The 19447-nt window shown below is 33.7% G+C and overlaps 1 non-coding gene across 1 annotated transcript; it reads left to right on the top strand.

Annotated features, from left to right (window-relative positions):
• The first annotated feature begins 10902 nt into the window (after positions 1-10902).
• On the top strand, positions 10903-11006 carry LOC143409117 (U6 spliceosomal RNA). The gene has a single exon (XR_013092621.1). It is a non-coding gene; the product is annotated as a U6 spliceosomal RNA (small nuclear RNA).
• Positions 11007-19447: the final 8441 nt, after the last annotated feature.

Below are 19447 nucleotides of genomic sequence, written 5' to 3'. Positions count from 1 at the left end.
ATCATGGTGGAAAACTGCCTGAATTGGTAAAATTTAAGATACAAGAAGATGATTACCCAAATAAGATGAACTTAAGAATTCCATGGTAATACACATAAATTTACTTATGTTAACTGAAAACAAAAAAAAAATCTTGAAATGAACATTTCTTACACGTGAATGCCAATTAACATGACAGCGATTTTCTCATGTGAAATGATCGAGGCTGGAAAGAAAGGTACCTAATAATTTTTAAGTATTGAAGTAAAATAACCACCAACCATGAGGTCTGTATTCAGCAACATATTCACTCTTTCAGAACTAAAGGGGGGAAAAAGCATTTTCAGGTGAAGAAACTAAAATATTTTTACAGCATGCCCATTCAATGATGGAAAAGAGATATTTTTCAAACAAAGCAAATGATAGAAAAAGAGGGTTTAGAAGTTCAAAATATACTCTCTAGTAGGTGCTAATAGGCAAAAGTACTTAGTGATTCTTTACCTCTCCCATGAGTCTGTTTATATTGACTCTTTCTTGATTTTTTTTGTTCCTAGTCTTCCAGTGGTTTCTCTTCCCAGTTTACTAACCACTCAGTCAATCTTTTCTCCATTTCATACCTACTCTAAAGGCCTCTGGCTTTAATCGTTAGTTTTTAATTGTAGATTCAACACAGCCAGCTTTGTGTTGTCATTCTCTTATGCAACTATTTCTTCCAGCAATGACTATCAAATTCTATAGTATTGCTGGGGACATACCTCAGCCAGTAGAGTGGTTACCTCACATGTACAAGGCCCTGGGTTCAATCCTCAGCACACACACAAAAAAATTTATAGTATATATATATATATATATATATATATATATATATATATATATATTTATTTATTCATATATAAAATGCACCTATGAATGCATTTTCTTCCACCGATTTTTGCTGATACTTCCTCTTCCATCAGTATCCCCTCCCTTTCCACAGTCATGGCATTTTAACTAATGCATCAGTACAACTGAGAGGGTCTATCCAAGTCCTACATACCACCTGTGATGAGAGGGTAGGAGACAACTCGCAAGAAAGTTACCTGGCTCCCAAATCCCATTTTAGACTTTTCTCTCCTGACACTAATTGTCTTTCATAGTGTCTCTAGGAAACAGTTTCTGAGACAGAGGTTAGCAAGGAGGGATTTCACTGGCGATGGTTTCAAGAACTACACCTGAAGGTCCAGAGGAAATAGGATTAAGAATTAAGCAGGGGGAAAGAGTGGATAGGGTATATTCACAACAATCTTGGGAGTTCTTAAGTTGGGTTGCTCCTTCAGAGGCTGACATTCACTAGACCAAAGAGATAAGACTTTGTACTTTGCTGCTCAGTTATTAGACAAGATCTTCCCATCTCCCAAGAAGGACATGTCTTTGGGCAAAGCACATTACTTAGGCTGAGGGAAACACAGCAAAAAGTCATCAGTAGCCCACACTCCCAGAAACCAAGGAGTGAATGCTCCTATCTATTATTTACTGACATCACAGAACCAAAAAGCCAAGTCTGTGATTGAATGTATTCTTATAGATAAATGAAGAATATAGAACTGTCCTTAATGAATTTCCTAGCTATTGTCCCCTCAAAATGATAATGCCACTAAAGCAATAACATTTGTCAAATGTCAAGAGGATCAATTAATGATATAATCTATAAATGATTTTATACAAGAAATCATTGTACTTTGCAACTATTAATAAAAGGAGTCAGATGTTATAAATGGATATAGTTCCTTTTAGGCATTAAACTTAATTCTTATTTCATCATGGATATTTCAGGGAGATAAAATATCACACCTGCATTTATTAAATAGCTTTAATTTTTTAAAAATTATAATATATATTCACATTGAAGGATTTAGCTTCTAAATTTTTCATAAACTCAACACAGTCTTATAATCTGCATGGAGACTGGGAAGCAGAGAATTATTAGCCATATAGTGTCTGTGTCTTCTTCCACAGATACCCCTCATACATTGCCTCTCTCCAATGGTTAAACTTTGTCATGAGTTCTTACAGCACAGAATAGTATTGCCTGTTTTGTACTTTATGTAAGTCAAATGCACTATTTTAATTATACCTCATTTAAGCTCAGTATTATTATGTTTTTGTGAGTCATCTATTTGGTTTTATTGATCTCATTCAGCAGTTTAATTGATTAATTAATAGGTGTCTGGTGACCCTTAGTCCCATTTATTGAATAGTCATACATCCTACTAAGTGGCATTTATTGAATATCCATACAGCCTACAAATAAATAATTGAAAAACCACTTTGAAAAATTGGTAAAACTCAAAAGATACGATTTTATAAATGAAGTTATGTTCTAGAGGTTAGCCAATTTGGCCAACACTTACTTACCTTTGACTACATTTTTGTTGCACCCACAGCACAAGAGGAAACAATGGGTATGGAGTCTGCCAAGCTTAGAGAAGAATATATGTACTTTTTATAGTAAAGAAAATATTCTTTCCAGAAAGCAGCTAGATTAGAAAAATTTATTGTTAAAGGCAACAAGGTTTGGAAATTCACTTGGAAACTCTAACACAGTGTCTGTCACAGTCTGTCTAAAAAAACAGAGCTGAGATTCATTTAAAAAGTAGGAATGTGTAACAAAGCACAAAAACCATGTATAAATACAATCCATGAATCAGTAGCCATTTGAAATAGGTAGTCAGTCACAATGGGAAAAAAATTCATTAGATGTCATAGCATTATAATGTTTTTATTATAAGCATAATATTTGTCAAGTTTTTTCCTACATAAAAAAATTTTTACATGCATATTACTGGAGAAAATGTAAGAACCAAATGAAAGAGCAAAACAAAGAAATGGTGTAGCTATTTCTCCTACAAATTAAATGTCTCCACACACCCTGAAAGGAGAATATGTCTGAAGAACACCTGTGTTCAATTATATTTCATCAAGATAGAGACTCCTAGTGACAGGAAACACAAGGAAGTAGGTCTCAACTCACAGTGATTGGATACCAGGATGCAATTAGATTATGTAAGGTCCTTAAAACTCACTTTGTAGAAACCGTAAGCCACAGGGTGGTTTATGTCAATGCGGGAGGCCACCAATTCTGCATTGGAAGATTCTGGAAGCATAAAGGAAACTTCAAAGATATAGGCAAATGAAATCAACTGTTGAGCTGAAAGAAAAGAGAAAGACAATGTTTGAAAGTTGAGAATGGGTAGAAGAGATAGCGTTCCAGATAGTGTGACCACAGTGTGGAAAATACATGAGATGTAAACTCAAGAATTGAGTAAAAATCAGTATGACAAGAACACAGGCATCAGGGTAAGTCAAAGGAGACTGGTTTGGAAAGGAGAAACGTATGGCAGAAATATATGGACCACTGAGTGAGTTTGCCTTTGATTTGGAGAGCAGTGGGAACCCAAAGGCAGGCTGTTAACAGCTGGGCTACATGATCAGATATACTTGCATATAGAAAATAGACTGAAGAAAGACAAGAGACAAACCAAAGTAGACATCCCTACTATACCTGTGTTATTTAAATACAGATGAAATACTAAACAAGAAATTGTGAGATATAGGTTACAAGGTTTTCCATCACCCTTGAGGACCTAGGCAGGAACTTAATTCAAAAATATGCTGGGTTTGGTTGTTGCTGGTTTTAATTTTAAGGAACAATGTCGAGGTTTGTTGAATATTTCAGTTTCTATTATTATAGATGTTTTGCATTTGTCTCTACAATTGTACATGTTGGTGAAACATGAAAGACCAGAAGACATTTACTTCAGGAATCTAGCTGTTCATACTGTCTTAGCATCAGTTCTTCAGGATACCATTAAACTTATACTAATCTTGGTATAGAAGGGGAATATACCCCATATTTCAGATGGGCATGAAAAGCAACTTCTTACAGAGTTTACAAGAAAATTTCAAAAATTCTCTTCAAGTTTGCTATTATTAGTAGCTCTAGTAGCAAGAATATAAGCTTTCCAATAAAGGATTGTAGGGTCTTAGTGGCAGACAAAGAAATTCCTAAAATAGCTTTCACTGTAATGTCACTTGAGGGATATATAACACCTTGTATATAATTATTTGGGCCCGGGCCAAACAAATAAAATAAGAATACAAGAATTTACAGTTTAGTTTCAAAACTGTCTTAACCTGATTTTTTAGTGCACTGTAATACTTTCGGAACTTTATTGCGGGGTTCCCTGTCTTTTACAGATTGTGTCAGGTTGGTATTTTTTATAATTCATTCAGGTACATGAGAGAGGTTTTGGGATATGATATGTCCTCTAGTGAAATATAATTATATCATGTAACATTTTCTTTAATTACCAATAAAAGTAAAATAAAATGAGAAAGAAAATTGAGATGTTACCATCCCCTTAAAATGCAACAAGATACAATTAAATACTCAAAATATCTAAGTTCAGTAATTCTATTAAACTGTTAGGAATGAATACCTTTATTTTATAAGAGGTTGCAAAAAATATAAAACTTGTCATGAGAAAAGGTAGTTTTAGCCAGACATAGCCCTATAAAATATATTCTCATTAGTTACATTAGTCAGAAAATAGTAAAGAACAATACAATTTCTCTAAAATTATTTCCAGCCTGTGGACTCTGATCACTTATGCAAATAACTCACCTCTCCCCCTTGAATTTTCTTCATATTCTCTCTTTTTTTCAGTCTGAAAATTATGTTACTTAAAACAATTCCAAAAACAAAATTGAGTCATATAATTTAATTATTGCTCCATTTAGGGAAATTTAATTTTTACATGTGAACTGATATTATGGATAGTATTCTTTTAGTGATATAAAAAGAAAGCATTCAGTCTACTTTTTATGAGTGCTAAAGGCTACATCACAGAGAAAACATATTCTGGTGAGTTTTAATGAAAATTCTACTTCCAATTACATATTTATTGGGAATATGAACATTTATTATGATAACAATTCCAACAAAATTGTTAAAATGTGTTTATGAAACTCTTAGCAGAGTTAAATCTTGCAATTTAAGTTGATCTTTCCTAAATTACTTAGCTCAGTCATTAGCAACCAACAAATTAAATAAATCAAGAGCAATTTATTACAGACCTTCGATCATAAAAATCAGTCCACTTACCTACACATCTCTGTAGTCACATTGGGACTATCAAAGTTACACATTTTCTTGCATCTGGAAAACACTGTATTCAGGGTTGAGTATTGAATATCTAGAAAGCTGAACCAGCAAAAATATGGGGGGAAATGTTAAAATGTCTGATACAAAATATAAACCAAGTGAAAGTTTTGGCTCTATTTTTAAGTGAAAAAGAAAATCAGGAAAGGGATGAGAACTTAGCTGAAAGGTGAAAGGAATAGTGTTCATTTAGACGCCCCCCCCCAAAAAAAAATACATGTGCCCCCAGTTAGAGGAGCAAGGAGGGAATAGAGAAGAAATATTTTTTGAGCACAAATAGTGTGCTGTTTCTTATGTACATATGGATGTGAACTAATTGATTTGTTTTGCAATTGCTTCCTAAAGCAGAAACTTTATAATCTCTGTTTTACAAAGACCAGAAAGGTTTTTTCAGAAATTACCAGAAAGGTAATTTCCCCAAGATCATATTAAGTGGTAACCAAACCCATGTACATTTGAGTCTAAAGAGTGTGATGTTTCTATTCCATGTCTTTCTAATGGATTTACCTCCCTTCTTAAAATCCAGGAACCATTTTTCAATTTGTTTGACCTAGTAGAGAGTGAATGTGATTAAGTCCAGATGCATAATTTTTATTAGAAAATGGCTATAGTCTTTGGCAGCTGTCTAAACTATTACTTAATGGAAAATCAGAAAAATATTGAGAATCTCAGGAGACTTTCTCTCCCTTCCTCCCTCCTTCCCTCTCTTATTTCCTTTCATCCTTCATTCATTCCTTTTCCTTTCTATTTTGCTTATTTTTTTTTTTTTTGGTTTTGTATTGTTTTCAGGTTTTAAAACAGATTATGCAAATAATATCATACCAATGGATTTTTATAAATGAATCTATTCATCCTTTTCAAAATTAAAATAAATGTGCACTTCAAGTGTGATCTTTTCAGTTTATGTGCATGTACATTAGTCTCTATGAATTTTAAAACAAGAAAAAGAGTAAGTGAATCTGAATGAATTTTCTTCAAGTCTGAAAATCTGGCCTGGTGAAACAGAGACCCTAGGAGAACTGCTCTGGGCTGAGGGAGGAGGGATATAGGGCAGTAGAGAGTCTGACGCATTGTGATAGCTGCTTTTTACAACTTCTAAGAATTCCAGTATATATATTGGAAGACTGTGGAAACTCAATGTAAATTTTGCTCTATTTTGCTAAAAGCATTGGGGTTGGTACAAACCTAGCCCTGCTTCTGGCCTGCTCAGAGGGAGACTCCCTGCTTGCTCAGTTGGCAGAACACATGCCTATGGTTTGCATCTTGGCTAGAGCTACATCCAAGATAGACATTAAGTCCAGCTTGACAGTTTAGGAGGATGCTCCATTATTTACATATATCTGCTCTATTGACCACAAGTTGGCAGAAGACCTTTCTTCGTAGCGAGAAGGAGCTAAGAACAAGGCAGAAATCTACAAGAAAACAGATCAAAAGCAAAGAGAAACTCCATATGAACCCCATCTTTTTAGAGTCAATATGGTCAAGATAAACCTTATTAGAGGAAGATGAGCAGCCAGTAAGAGGGAGGCAAAGAGTGTAGAAGTTGTAAACATGTGCTCCTGCCAGGAGTGAATTATTAGTTCAGTCTGTGAAAAACAGAGATTTAAATTGGACAATGATGGGAACATGCAATTAGGTCTTATACAATTGATTAGCAGGAGTTAAAGAAACAGCATGTTGTTTGTTTGGTTTTGCATGCTGTAATATATTAAAGTGCAAGTATTTAAGAAATCTAATATCTATCTTATAGAAAGCAATGTTGTAAAAGTAGACAATGGAGAATGTTTTTCTTCTATCTATTCTAGCTTCCAGTCAACTTTTTCCCCCCATATTTCTCTAGAAATTGCTTCAGTTATGGTTAATTTACAGGTAGTTAAGTTTTCAACTCACAGGTATATTTGACTATAAGGGATAGCATGTAGAACTCTTAATATATATTTCACATTGCATAACTTTAGTTTATTTGGGGTATCACAATAGATGTGAATTATTTCCCCCAGGCTCTCAATAGGATGTTAAAGGTATGCACTTATTCAGGATGAATTGTTCTTTCCAAAATAACTGCAGTTTATAAAGCTATCTAAGTTTGAGGATCTAAGTTTTGTTGCATTGATTTTTTTTCCCCAGTTCCATCCAAGCCATAATTCAATCTGCCTGCAATTTGTAATCTTATTTCATTCTTTCTCTGATTTCTTTCTTTAAGAAGCACAACCATCTAGATAGTGCATAGGAGAAGCCCTGAAAGGCACTGAGTGCCTGGTATCTCTCAATTGGTTTTGATATGTTGCATTGCTAATTAAATAAGATCATAGAAAAGCACAATGTTTAAAATATAGACTCTGGAGTAAGACAGCTACAAGTCTCAGCCTTATCACTTGTAGCCATAGGACTTTAAGCAAGTTACTAAGCTTCCTAATTTGCCTTATGTATAAAGAGGGATAACAACAGTGTTTAACTGGAGAGATTGGAGGAAGGATTAATTAAAATAATGTATGTAAGATCACTGCATACTATCTGTCAAATTAAGACCCCAGAAACAATTCTAGCAGTTGAGGTTGTGGTATGTATGGAGAATGCATAAATTTAAACTCCTCCATACATAAAAATTTTATCCAATTACACATATACTGAAGTCTGATTATTTCATTAACCATTATTTTATTAACTCCATTTTAGAAAATTTGATCTGTGTGTGAGCATATTTAAATATACATTTAAATCCCTGTTTAAATATATATATAATTTTATATATTATAAATATTATATGCCTTTATATATTATAAATATTATATATACATATTTAAATGTATATTATAAGTATGATACACATATTTAAATATTATGTATTTAAATATATATTTATTTACACAAAGAACAAATTAATTATATTTAAAAATATAAATATATATTATAAATTATATATATTTATTTATTTACTTACTTTTAGTTTTTAAGTAATTAAATCAATATAGATATGCCCATACTTATAACAAATGGATATGGACGTCAGTATATTCTAACAGTTATGGAACAATTCCAAACATATTTATTTTACTATTTGAATATAGCATATTTAAATACAAACAACTGAAGTATAGAGCTGTTAGAAATGACATAACCATGTAAAACCCCATATGTTGCATTCATTTATTTTTTCAAAAACAGTACGATATTTTTTCCTAGTGTTGGGGATGCAAAGGAAAACAAAATCATTTCTATCAAGGAGCTTATAAATTAGGAGTAAAAAATATATATAAAAAAAGTGGTCAGACAAAAAATAATCCCCAATTGTTATTAATCTTATAAAGTAAAAAATGATAGGAAGGGTGTGTTTTGAGGTGGAACCTAATGAAACTGTATCTCCAAAGAGAGAACTTTCCAGAAGAGGTGGCATTGATCCCTGATACCGAGCAAAAGAGAGTAAGAGGAGGAGTACTGGAGCAAAGAGAACCTTGTGTGCAAAGGTCCTATTATGCCAGAGAGCTTCGCTCATCCAAGGAACAGAAGGAATATCTCAATGGCTAGAGGTAAAGTTTAAAAGGGAGGCAAAGGCTGATCCTTTTGGGCCACAGAAACATTGGCCTTAGGTTTTAATTCAAATGTTTTGAAAAGCTTTCAAGGTAATTGGGAAAGACACTGAATGGATCTGTTATTCACTCTATGTTTGATGGGTCTGTTGAAGGAACTAATCAGGAACTGACCAGGCAGGTAGTGTTGACATAGAAAATGCTGAAACTAGTTCACAGTGTCTACTATTATATCATCCAAGTAAACGGTCCAAGATGATCACTTAGAATTGAAATATGTTTGAACATAGAATTTACAGGGCATTATCACTAATACTTATAAAAATGAAAAAAAGATCAGCAGTTTTAATTTGCTACAGATATGAGTTAATAGAAACTCACATACACATTGATTAAAAAGTATAATTTGATAACAATATTATGAATAATAACTTGCTGTTTTCTTTCCAAAATGTGCAAACTAAAAACATTTTATTCAATAATTCTTTTTCTAAAACCCTGAAGAAACTATTACATATTGAGGGTAGAAATAAATATGAACTTCTCAATAGTCTTGTTGTGGTAGAGAAAAGTAAGAAAATGTCAAAATAAAGTAACTATCAACAGAATACACAACTATTTTTCAGTGTGTATTTGTAATAGAATGCCATAGAGTAGTGAAAATGCTTGTCAGTAGCATGCATGAATACAAATAAACTGTGTATATGATAGGGAAGTAAAAGAAAAAATGACAGAATAATCACAAGAGTCATAATTTATCGAAGTGTACCCCAGGCATATCAGAAATATTTTCATGGCAATACCAAAATGGAAGGGAAAACCAGAGAGATTAAAAGAGGAAAGGAAATCGCACCATAATATCAAAGGTCTCAGCTAGTTAGCATAAAATATTCAGCCTTTAGATGCAAAGCTGGTCCTCAGCTGATAGCCAGCAAGGAAGTAGGACTCAGCCTTACAACCACAGAAACTGAATTTGGCCATGAACTTGATTGAACTTGGAAATAATTTCTTCCCCAGGGCCCACAATGAGGAATGCAGACCTGCTAACAACCTGATTGTGGTCTAGGAAGAACCCAAGCCCAGGACCCAGCCCAGCCAATCCAGATTTCTAGATTACAGAACCTGGGAAGCAATAATTTTTTTTTTTTATATTTTAAGCTGCTATGTTTATGGTAACTTATGGTTTCAATAGAAAAGTAAAAATTTACCTATAATTATTAATGCAATCTAGTCTTCTACAGTTTAGTGATGAACTCCCCATATAAAGCTATGATCCTGAAGGTCTTCAGTAATTTACACTGACACAAATTAAAATATGAGATTTGATGAGCAATCTTAGCTCCTTTTCCACAGTTGGTGATTGAGGGAATATTTACCCTGAGAAATGTGACCCAAAGACAGACAGTAATTTCTAAGTCTTGCTTCCTAGCCAAAACCAAGGATAAATTTTCTCAGTAGCCAAGATTGAGGTACAGTCATTTTTGTGAAGCAGGAGAAAAATATGGCTATGAGAACTAGTACAAAAATAAAAATGCATTATGACTCCCAGATGTCAGATCCAGGGTAACCAAAACAGTGAAGAAGCCTAGCAATCCATACCCAAGGTGCTCATCCAAACATTCTCTAAGAATGCTGCCAAATGATACTACTGCACAAAATGTTCTCTTTTGTGGAAATCCCATGCTCTTTTTTAAATATATATAAATTCTTCCACTTTGGAATGCAACTTTTTATTTTGAAGAATGAATACAGGATTGCTACCATTAACATACTTAGACATATTTTTACTCACAAGCAGTTTTCAAAAAAAGACCAAAACAAAGTTGCATATTATATTTTATTTTCTGAGGGGAGGTTGTCTGACTTTTGTAGCACCAACTCATTACCAGGGCTTTCATTTTTCTGCTGTCAATTATGAATAGTAATGTTTCTAGTTATTTAAGTGCAAGTATTGTGATATGCATTTTAGCCTTTTCCCTGACTTCCCACAATACATACCAACACATCTGAGCCTTTCTAAAGCTTTTAAAAAAATCTATTGTTAAGACACTGCTTGTGTTTCATATGTTAAAGTAAGAATCTCAAATCTATTTGGAAACAAATAGAATACAGAAATTGAAACTAAAAAGTGTATCTGAGCATAAACAAGGCCCTGGATTAAATCCTCAGAATACATAATGAGAAAGGCTATGGGTACATTGACTAGACAACATATTACTAAAATTTGATTGATACAGAGAAAATTAGCATGGCCTGTACACAAGGATGACATACAAATTCATAAGGTTCCACATTTCATACATTTGTCAAAATTAGCAAATATACTCATGATTTGCTTTCATTATGTGTATACCTTGCATCAGAGAAAAACCACAAATGAAAATGGCATATCAGAGCATGTGGAAGAAATATTATAATGCTTTTTTATTTACATTGCAACATATCTAAGTGAATGAAAATAGGTTGGACAGAGAAACACATAAATGAAAGAACATATACCAACAAAGATGTGTTAAAATGCTAATGCTAAAAGGAAGATTGTGAATACTTGAGTATATTCATGGTAAAATTCAATGTTACTTTATGGTTGGTCATTTTATTATGTATTTATTATATGAATCATCATATGTGTGTCTCTGTACATGCATGTATGTATGTGAAAACAGAATATGATAACATGAACATTTGAATAAACTGCATATCCAACTCTGTGAATTTTTACTTTTGTAAAATTCACCAAATGGCCTTCTATCTCTTCTTTGAGCATTTTTTCATCTAAACAAAGAAGGACTAAGATCTTGGTAAGATTAACTAAGATAAATTTGGAGATGCGATAACTGTGGTGAGGTGTAAATAGGTGGTTAGGACATGGACTTTCACTAAGCCAGGTTGGAACTGATGCTTCTGAGTACAGCTAAAACTGTTGGAAGGGTGACATCATCAGCAAAATCAGAAATGCGAAAAAAATGTTCACATATGAAAAATGAGAAGATGAAAATCCTGTTCACTGAAGCCTCAGTTCCAATGGAACAAATATGTCCACTATAATAATTGGTGAGAGAAACCTGACTTTAGGGAAGGTTGAAATCTGATTTTAAGGTAACTGAAGTGTCTGGAATATCCCAAACCAATCAATTAACTTAAATAGGCCTGAAATTGTAAAAATTCTGATTTATCTTTCAAAAACTAATGGAAATCCTCATTGGAGAGATGAGTCCTCAAAACAAGTCTCAAATGATTCTCAGGGATGAATTCTGGCAAAACTGGCAATCTAAAGTTACCATGCAAATAAAAGCTCTGTGTCCATAAATAACATCCACAAAAACTACAAACACTGCAATTAGACCATTATTGACATAAGAAGTTGAAATCATCAGATGCAGAAATTTAATGAATTTTCAATTCATTAAAATGAATGAATTGAAAATATAAGTACAGAACATGAAACAATAAAATGCATGAGGAGAGTATGGCATTACTTTTGTGGTATCCTTTATGGTCTGATTAAATGGTCAAAAAAATCCAAATTAGTAATTATGCTACAAAATACCTGAATAGTGTTCTTCAAATTTTTGAGTTAAAAAGATCACAGAAGATAGACTGGGAGACAAGAAAGAATAATGAGCAAAGAAATTGATACACACGTAATTACAACCAAGTTATCTATTAGATAAAGGGGAATAATTGAATTTAGAGAAATGTACATTTGGGTTTTTTTGTGAAAAAAAAAGTTTTTCATTTACTTTAGGGTGGATAAGAAAGCATTTCACAGTTCAATGGGGGGTTAACCTCAACGTGTCTCCTCAAAATTCATATGTTGAATTTGTAGCCCCAAAACAACAATATTAGAAGTTAAGTTTGTTTGGGGAGGAGGTCATGGGGTGGAGCCCTCATGAAAAGAATTAGTGTCCTTTTAAAAGAATCTCAAAGCTCCTTTACCCTTTGGCCAAGTAAGGATACAGCAAGAAAGCACCATTATGGACAACAAAATGGGCCAGAGAGGAAAAAGGAAAGACAGACAGACAGATTCAGAAAGAGAGAGAAGAAGCATTCAAAATATAGAAACAAAATTTTTATTGCAGCATTGCTAAAAGAACAAAATATCCATTAAAAGATGAATGAAAAATTCAATTGCAGAAGGGCATATTGACACCACCAGTGATTTCAATCTTTTTTTTTTCTTGAGGTGAGCACTGAATGTATGGTCTATGTTTTCAACCTTTTAGAATTCTAAGATAATTCATAAGTATTGAAAACACAAAAACAGTAGTTAGCATAAGATGAAGGAGCAGATGACTCATAATGGCAATGAGGAGGGGAGCATGGGAGGAATGAAAGAACTTTAGATAGGGCAAAGGTGAGGGAGGGGAAGGGAGGGGGCAATAGGGTAGGAATGATGGTGGAATGAGTTAGACATCATTACCCTAAGTACATGTATGAAGACACGAATGGTGTGAAAATACTCTGTACAATCAGTCACTTGGAAAATTGTGCTCTATATGTGTAATATGAAATAAATTGCATTCTGCCATTGTCTATAACAAATTAGAATAAATAAATAATTTAATTAAAAACAAATATTAAAAAAATATATATATCAAACTGTTTTCCCAAGTGGTTGCATACAGATCAACTGGCAATTCTAGTTTCTCCACATCCTCATTTTCAGTCTATTTGTGTCGATGAATCTAAGGTATGTTTCTTGAAGCTAGAATACTGTTTTTAATCCAATCTGGTTTTAGTGGGATATTTAATCCATTCACACTTAGTGTAATTATTGATGGCTGCTAACAATAAATCTGTCTTTATTTGGGGAAAAAAAGATAAATAAGCAGAGATTCTGACTTTAAACTCATGTTTCCTATTGATAATTTATAGTAATCTGAGGGAAAAAAAATCACCTACCATGTGCATGTTTGTCTTGTCATTTCCCACAGGTGCACTTTGAAATTATCACATCTAGTCTGCTACTAACAGAATTTCTGAAAAACTCAAGAAAAAAATATGTGTAAAAGGACTTTAAAATTTAAAAAGACCTAACAAATATTGATATTTTAAAATTATTTTGTTGTTTTTACAATAAAAATAATTATTGGTAATACCTGAGTAAATCATTTACAAGGTTTAGTGTTTGAAATCAGATTTTTTTTAACCAAATGTCTTTTCATTCTAAACTTGACCTAAGGCCAGAATTAAATGTTGACAAATGATTCCTATTGGTTTGGACAATGCAATGATAAGCACTGATCATGAGTTAAGAGTTAATTTAAACAGGTGATAGTGGCACATTTATTACTAGGCAGAACTAAAATATTATTTCAATATCTAGTCTTAAGAGCTTGAATTGTTTGATGCTTGAAAAATCAATCAAAGAAGTTGGACTTAACTGGTCAATGTGAGAGATATAAAGATACTACTGAATGATGTTGAAGAAGTTCAATGCATTTTAAAAGAACCTCTAATTCATTGATGTCAGAACTTCTAGGATTATTAAGATGTTGGGTGATATACTATTCTGTATCCAAGAGTTAACTATGAATGTTAACAGAACTAAACTTACTCATTGTGGTCAAAAATGAAGACTATCACTACAGAGAGTAGTTTTTCTGACCATTCATTAGGGGGAAAAATTCTTCTCAACAGGTTCTGGAACTTAAATATGAAACCCAGAGGACACATGGTTTCTTTGAACAGTTCATCCAAGAGACACTCTAATGAAGCTCTGCTTTGCATAATTTGATCAAAGTTGACAACCTCTGGTTCTATTTACTAATATATGGCAACCACAAAATACAAACACAACAAACTAGGAATCACAAAGTACTTAAAAGTAAGGGGTCTGGAATGAGTCAAAGTCCAAATCCTGTCACCACCATTTCCTGGCTTGATCGCAGTAACAACAGTGAAAATCCTCCTGTGTATTTCTGCAGAATCTAAAGAGGGCATGTAGGTTGCACATTCAAGCAAGGTTGGGCATATCCTCTCTCTTCAACCTCTCAGAAATAACCAGCTGCAGAATTCACAATAGCTAGACTATGGAACCAACCTAGATGCCCTTCCATAGATGAATGTATAAAAATAATGTGGCATATATACACAATGGAATATTAGCACTAAAAAATAACAAAATCATGGCATTAGAGCAGATTATGCTAAGTGAAGTCAACCAATCACTAAAAAACTAATTCTGAATGTCTTCTTTGATATGACTTTTGACATGACTCAAAACAGAGCAGGGAGGAAGAGCATGAGAAGAAGATTACCATCAAACATGGATGAGAGGTGGGAGGGAATGGGAGAGAGAAGGGGAATTGCACATAGATGGAAGGAGACCTGAATTGTTATACAAAAATACATATAAGAGGATGTGAGGGAAAGGGGGAAAAAAGAGAGAGAGAGAGAAATGAGTTAGGGTAGATGGGGTAGAGAGAGGTGAAGGGAGGGGAGAGGAGGAGAGGGGAGGGTGGATAGAAAGGGGATAGGAAGGGCAGCAGAATACAACAGATTCTAGTATGGCAGTATGTATAAACATGGCTGTATAACTAATGTGATCCTGCAATCTGTACATGTGGAAAAATAAGAATTCATACCCCATTTGAATCAAATGTATGATATATGGTATGTCAAGATCAATGAAATGTTTTGAGCATCCAATAAATTTCTGATGTTTAAAAAAAAAAAGAAAGAACAAGCTGCTACATGTAAAGGGGTGAGAAATTACAAGATAATGTGAAATTTTGCAACTAAAACCCCTTAAAACTCAGAATTCTCCATCATCTATTTAAAAATTGTAAACTTGCTTCCAGGAGCCTCTGAATCACAGATGGTACTGGTTGTAAAATTTAGCGGGTGTTGGGATATGGCTCAAGTGGTAGGGCACTCGCCTGGTATGCGTGCGGCCCAGGTTCAATCCTCAGGACTACAGACAAACAAAGATGTTGTGTCTGCCAAAAACTAAAAAAAAAAAAAAAATATTAAAATTCTCCTCTCTCTCTCTTAAAAAAATAAAAATTAGCGGGTTTTCTAGCAGCTTTCTCTGTAGCCCAAGGCACATAGTACCTTTGTCTTGAAGTACTTAACTAAAATTCTTAAGCTGCCTATTCTTTCTTTTTACCTCTATTTTTTTTGCATCCAACAGTGCTTTCCAGAATTTTTCTATGATCTGTTTTGGAATTTTTTTTTTTGTCTCTAGATGGACTAGATTTTATTTATTTTTTTATCACTGTTGAAAACATACCTATGTTTCTTCTCCTAATTTCAAAGCCCTTTAGCTAGTTTTTCAGTGGTTACACCAGTGTTTAAAATGTATGATTTATTAATGACATTTATGTTCAAAACTAATTTGTGTGTTTTACCACTAAAGATGGTAATGAAAATGAAACACTCTGACACAAGGCAGAGAGATGTAAATGCAATGCTATCCAACTCCACTCCACCCAAATTCCCAGAATTTTTGTTTATCAGCATCAGTTTCAGAATCACTGGCTTTAAAAGTCCAAGAGAACTTAGCAGTCATCTAGACCTCATGTTTGCATAAAAATTTCAAAATCTGCATTAGTTAGCTAAGTAATCAAGAGGAGATTGTAAACCACATCTGTGGACCAAAATCTGAGCCATTTCTGCTAAAACACACCTGAATTTCATCATATGAATAAGTTCTTATAAAATATGGAAAGCAAATTGATAAGTAGGAAAGTTTATTTAATAAAGAATATCATACATTATTATTTTAATTTGTTTTAAATTTGCTTTTATTTAGCTAAAATATTGACATAATTTTTTTAAATTAATTTTTATTGTAGGTTGTTCAAAACATTACATAGTTCTTGATATATCATATTTCACACTTTGATTCAAGTGGGATATGAACTCCCATTTTTACCCCGTATACAGATTGCAGAATCACATCAGTTGCACAACCATTGATTTACATATTGCCATTCTGGTGTCTGTTGTATTCTGCTGCCTTTCCTATCCTCTACTATCCCCCTCCCCCTTCCCCTCCCCTCTTCTCTCTCTACCCTCTCTACTGTAATTCATTTCTCCCCCTTATATTTTCCCCCTTTCCCCTCACTTCCTCTTGTATGTAATTTTGTATACCCCTGAGGGTCTCCTGCCATTTACATGCAATTTTCCTTCTCTCTCCCTTTCCCTCCCACCTCTCATCCCTGTTTAATGTTCATCTTCTTCTCATGCTCTTCCTCCCTACTCTGTTCTTAGTTACTCTCCTTATATCAAAGAAGACATTTGGCATTTGTTTTTAAGGGATTGGCTAGCTTCACTTAGCATAATCTGCTCTAATGCCATCCATTTCCCTCCAAATTCTATGATTTTGTCATTTTTTAATGCAGAGTAATACTCCATTGTTTATAAATGTCACATTTTTTTTATTCATTCATCTATTGAAAGGCATCTAGGTTGGTTCCACAGTCTTGCTATTGTGAATTGTGCTGCTATGAACATGGATGTAGCAGTGTCCCTATAGTGTGCTCTTTTTAGGTCTTTAGGGAATAGACCGAGTAGGGGAATAGCTGGATCAAATGGTGGTTCCATTCTGAGCATTCCAAGAAATCTCCATACTGCTTTCCAAATTGGCCACACCAATTTGCAGTCCCACCAGCAATGTACAAGAGTACCCTTTTCCCCACATCCTCGCCAGCACTTGTTGTTGTTTGACTTCCTAATGGCTGCCAATCTTACTGGAGTGAGATGGTATTTTAGGATGGTTTTGATTTGCATTTCTCTGACTGCTAGAGATGGTGAGCATTTTTTCATGTACTTGTTGATTGATTGTATGTCCTCCTCTGAGAAATGTCTGTTCAGGTCCTTGGCCCATTTGTTGATTGGGTCATTTGTTATCTTATTGTCTAATTTTTTTAGTTCTTTGTATATTCTGGATATTAGGGCTCTGTCTGAAGTGTGAGGAGTGAAGATTTGTTCCCAGGATGTAGGCTCCCTATTTACCTCTCTTATTGTTTCTTTTGCTGAGAAAAAACTTTTTAGTTTGAGTAAGTCCCATTTGTTGATTCTAGTTATTAACACTTGTGCTATGGGTGTCCTATTGAGGAATTTGGAGCCCGACCCCACAGTGTGTAGATCATAGCCAACTTTTTCTTCTATCAGACGCCATGTCTCTGATTTGATATCAAGTTCCTTGATCCACTTTGACTTAACTTTTGTGCATGGCGAGAGAAAGGGATTTAACTTCCAGATAGTCCTAATCTCTTTGTTTGACACTTTCTAGAATTTGGACAGTTTCAATTCTAAAGTCATATATTGTACTCATCTAGAGATCAATGAGTTACTTTTGTTTAATGATTCAGTGGAAAATGTCTTCAGAAGATTTTCCAAGCACTAAAAGTTTCTACAAAAAGTTGATTTGCATTTTATGTTCTTTAAAAATTAATCAATGACCACTTGCCCTAGAATATACCCAGTGTTTAAGTAAATATGTGCTATTCCTAAAATTCTAATGGTTCAAATGTTTTGGTAATGTGATAGGTTTTAAATTGGGTTGAACTTTGAACTCACAACCATGCAAAGAAGATCAGCAGCTTTATTCCTTCTTTAAATGCAAAGGTGAGGAGGGATTTTATTGCCATATTTTCTAGACAGGAAAATAAATAGGAAAAAACTCCAGGAATAAAGTGTTCTGAACTCTTAATGAAGAAGCATCTTACTGCTGGCATGACTTTTCTTTAGATGGTCATAAAAGAGCAGTATGAGATTCCAAGATTTTCATCTGTCCTTCTGAATGTTCGTAATTCATTGATATAGCCTTTGAAATATTTCATCACTTATTTTCCAAAAAAAAAAAATCTTCAAGTATCAGACTACTTGAAAGTATATAAAGAGTCACAAGTAATGCTCTGAATGAAAGTTTCTAGCTATTCTTCTTCATTTCGGGGCTATTCATACTCTTCAACTTGCAGATCATTTTGTTTTTAAAAATACAATATCACCTAAATATTTATTTTTCCATCTATTAAAGAATTGGTTGACAGTGTTTTACATTTATTTTCTACTTATTATTTTTAAATTGCATTCTAAAGGTTATTTCCAAGCAACTTTAAACTCTATTTATATTATTTTTAAAAAATAGATCCAAAGTGAAACTCTGATTTGAAAGTCATAGACCACTCGTCATTAAAGTTGACACATACATAAATCACAAAGATAACACATAATCATCTCTACCAGAACTCCTTGCTGCTGGCTCAAAGGTCTTAAGTCAATGTTGATATCTGTGTTTTGGAAACTGTCAAGCACTGTAAGTGGTTTTTGCCTCTTGCTGCACCCATCCTAGGTATAGTCTTGGCAGTAAGTTCCCTTTGTGTGAATGACAAATCGATGTTTTAATACTGTTTTGTTTAGTGTGCAGAGGGGGAGTAGAAAGGCAGATGGTGGTAGTTAAGTGAAAAGAAATGGAATTTGTTTTTAAACATACCCTTAGAAGTGCCAGAAATGTCAATCCACAGCAAGAAAAAACAATATCTTAAATGTCTTTCCCAAATCCTGAAAGTTATAATATGACACCAACACCTGTATAGGTAAGGGTTTTCTTATTTCTCCTGCCTGGGCATTCTTCCTTTGCATTCTGGTATGGTTTGAACATCCTCATCTTTCAGGTCTTAGGTAAAATGTCACTTCTTCAGCTTACTCTAGAGGAGAACAATAAATAAATAAAATAGAAAACCTACTTTTGAGGTTAAATTTCTCTCACATGACTCCAATTTATTTT

Source organism: Callospermophilus lateralis, unplaced genomic scaffold, assembly GCF_048772815.1.
Source record: "Callospermophilus lateralis isolate mCalLat2 unplaced genomic scaffold, mCalLat2.hap1 Scaffold_161, whole genome shotgun sequence".
Lineage (NCBI taxonomy): Eukaryota > Metazoa > Chordata > Mammalia > Rodentia > Sciuridae > Callospermophilus > Callospermophilus lateralis.
This window is presented reverse-complemented; position numbering and strand designations above follow the sequence as displayed.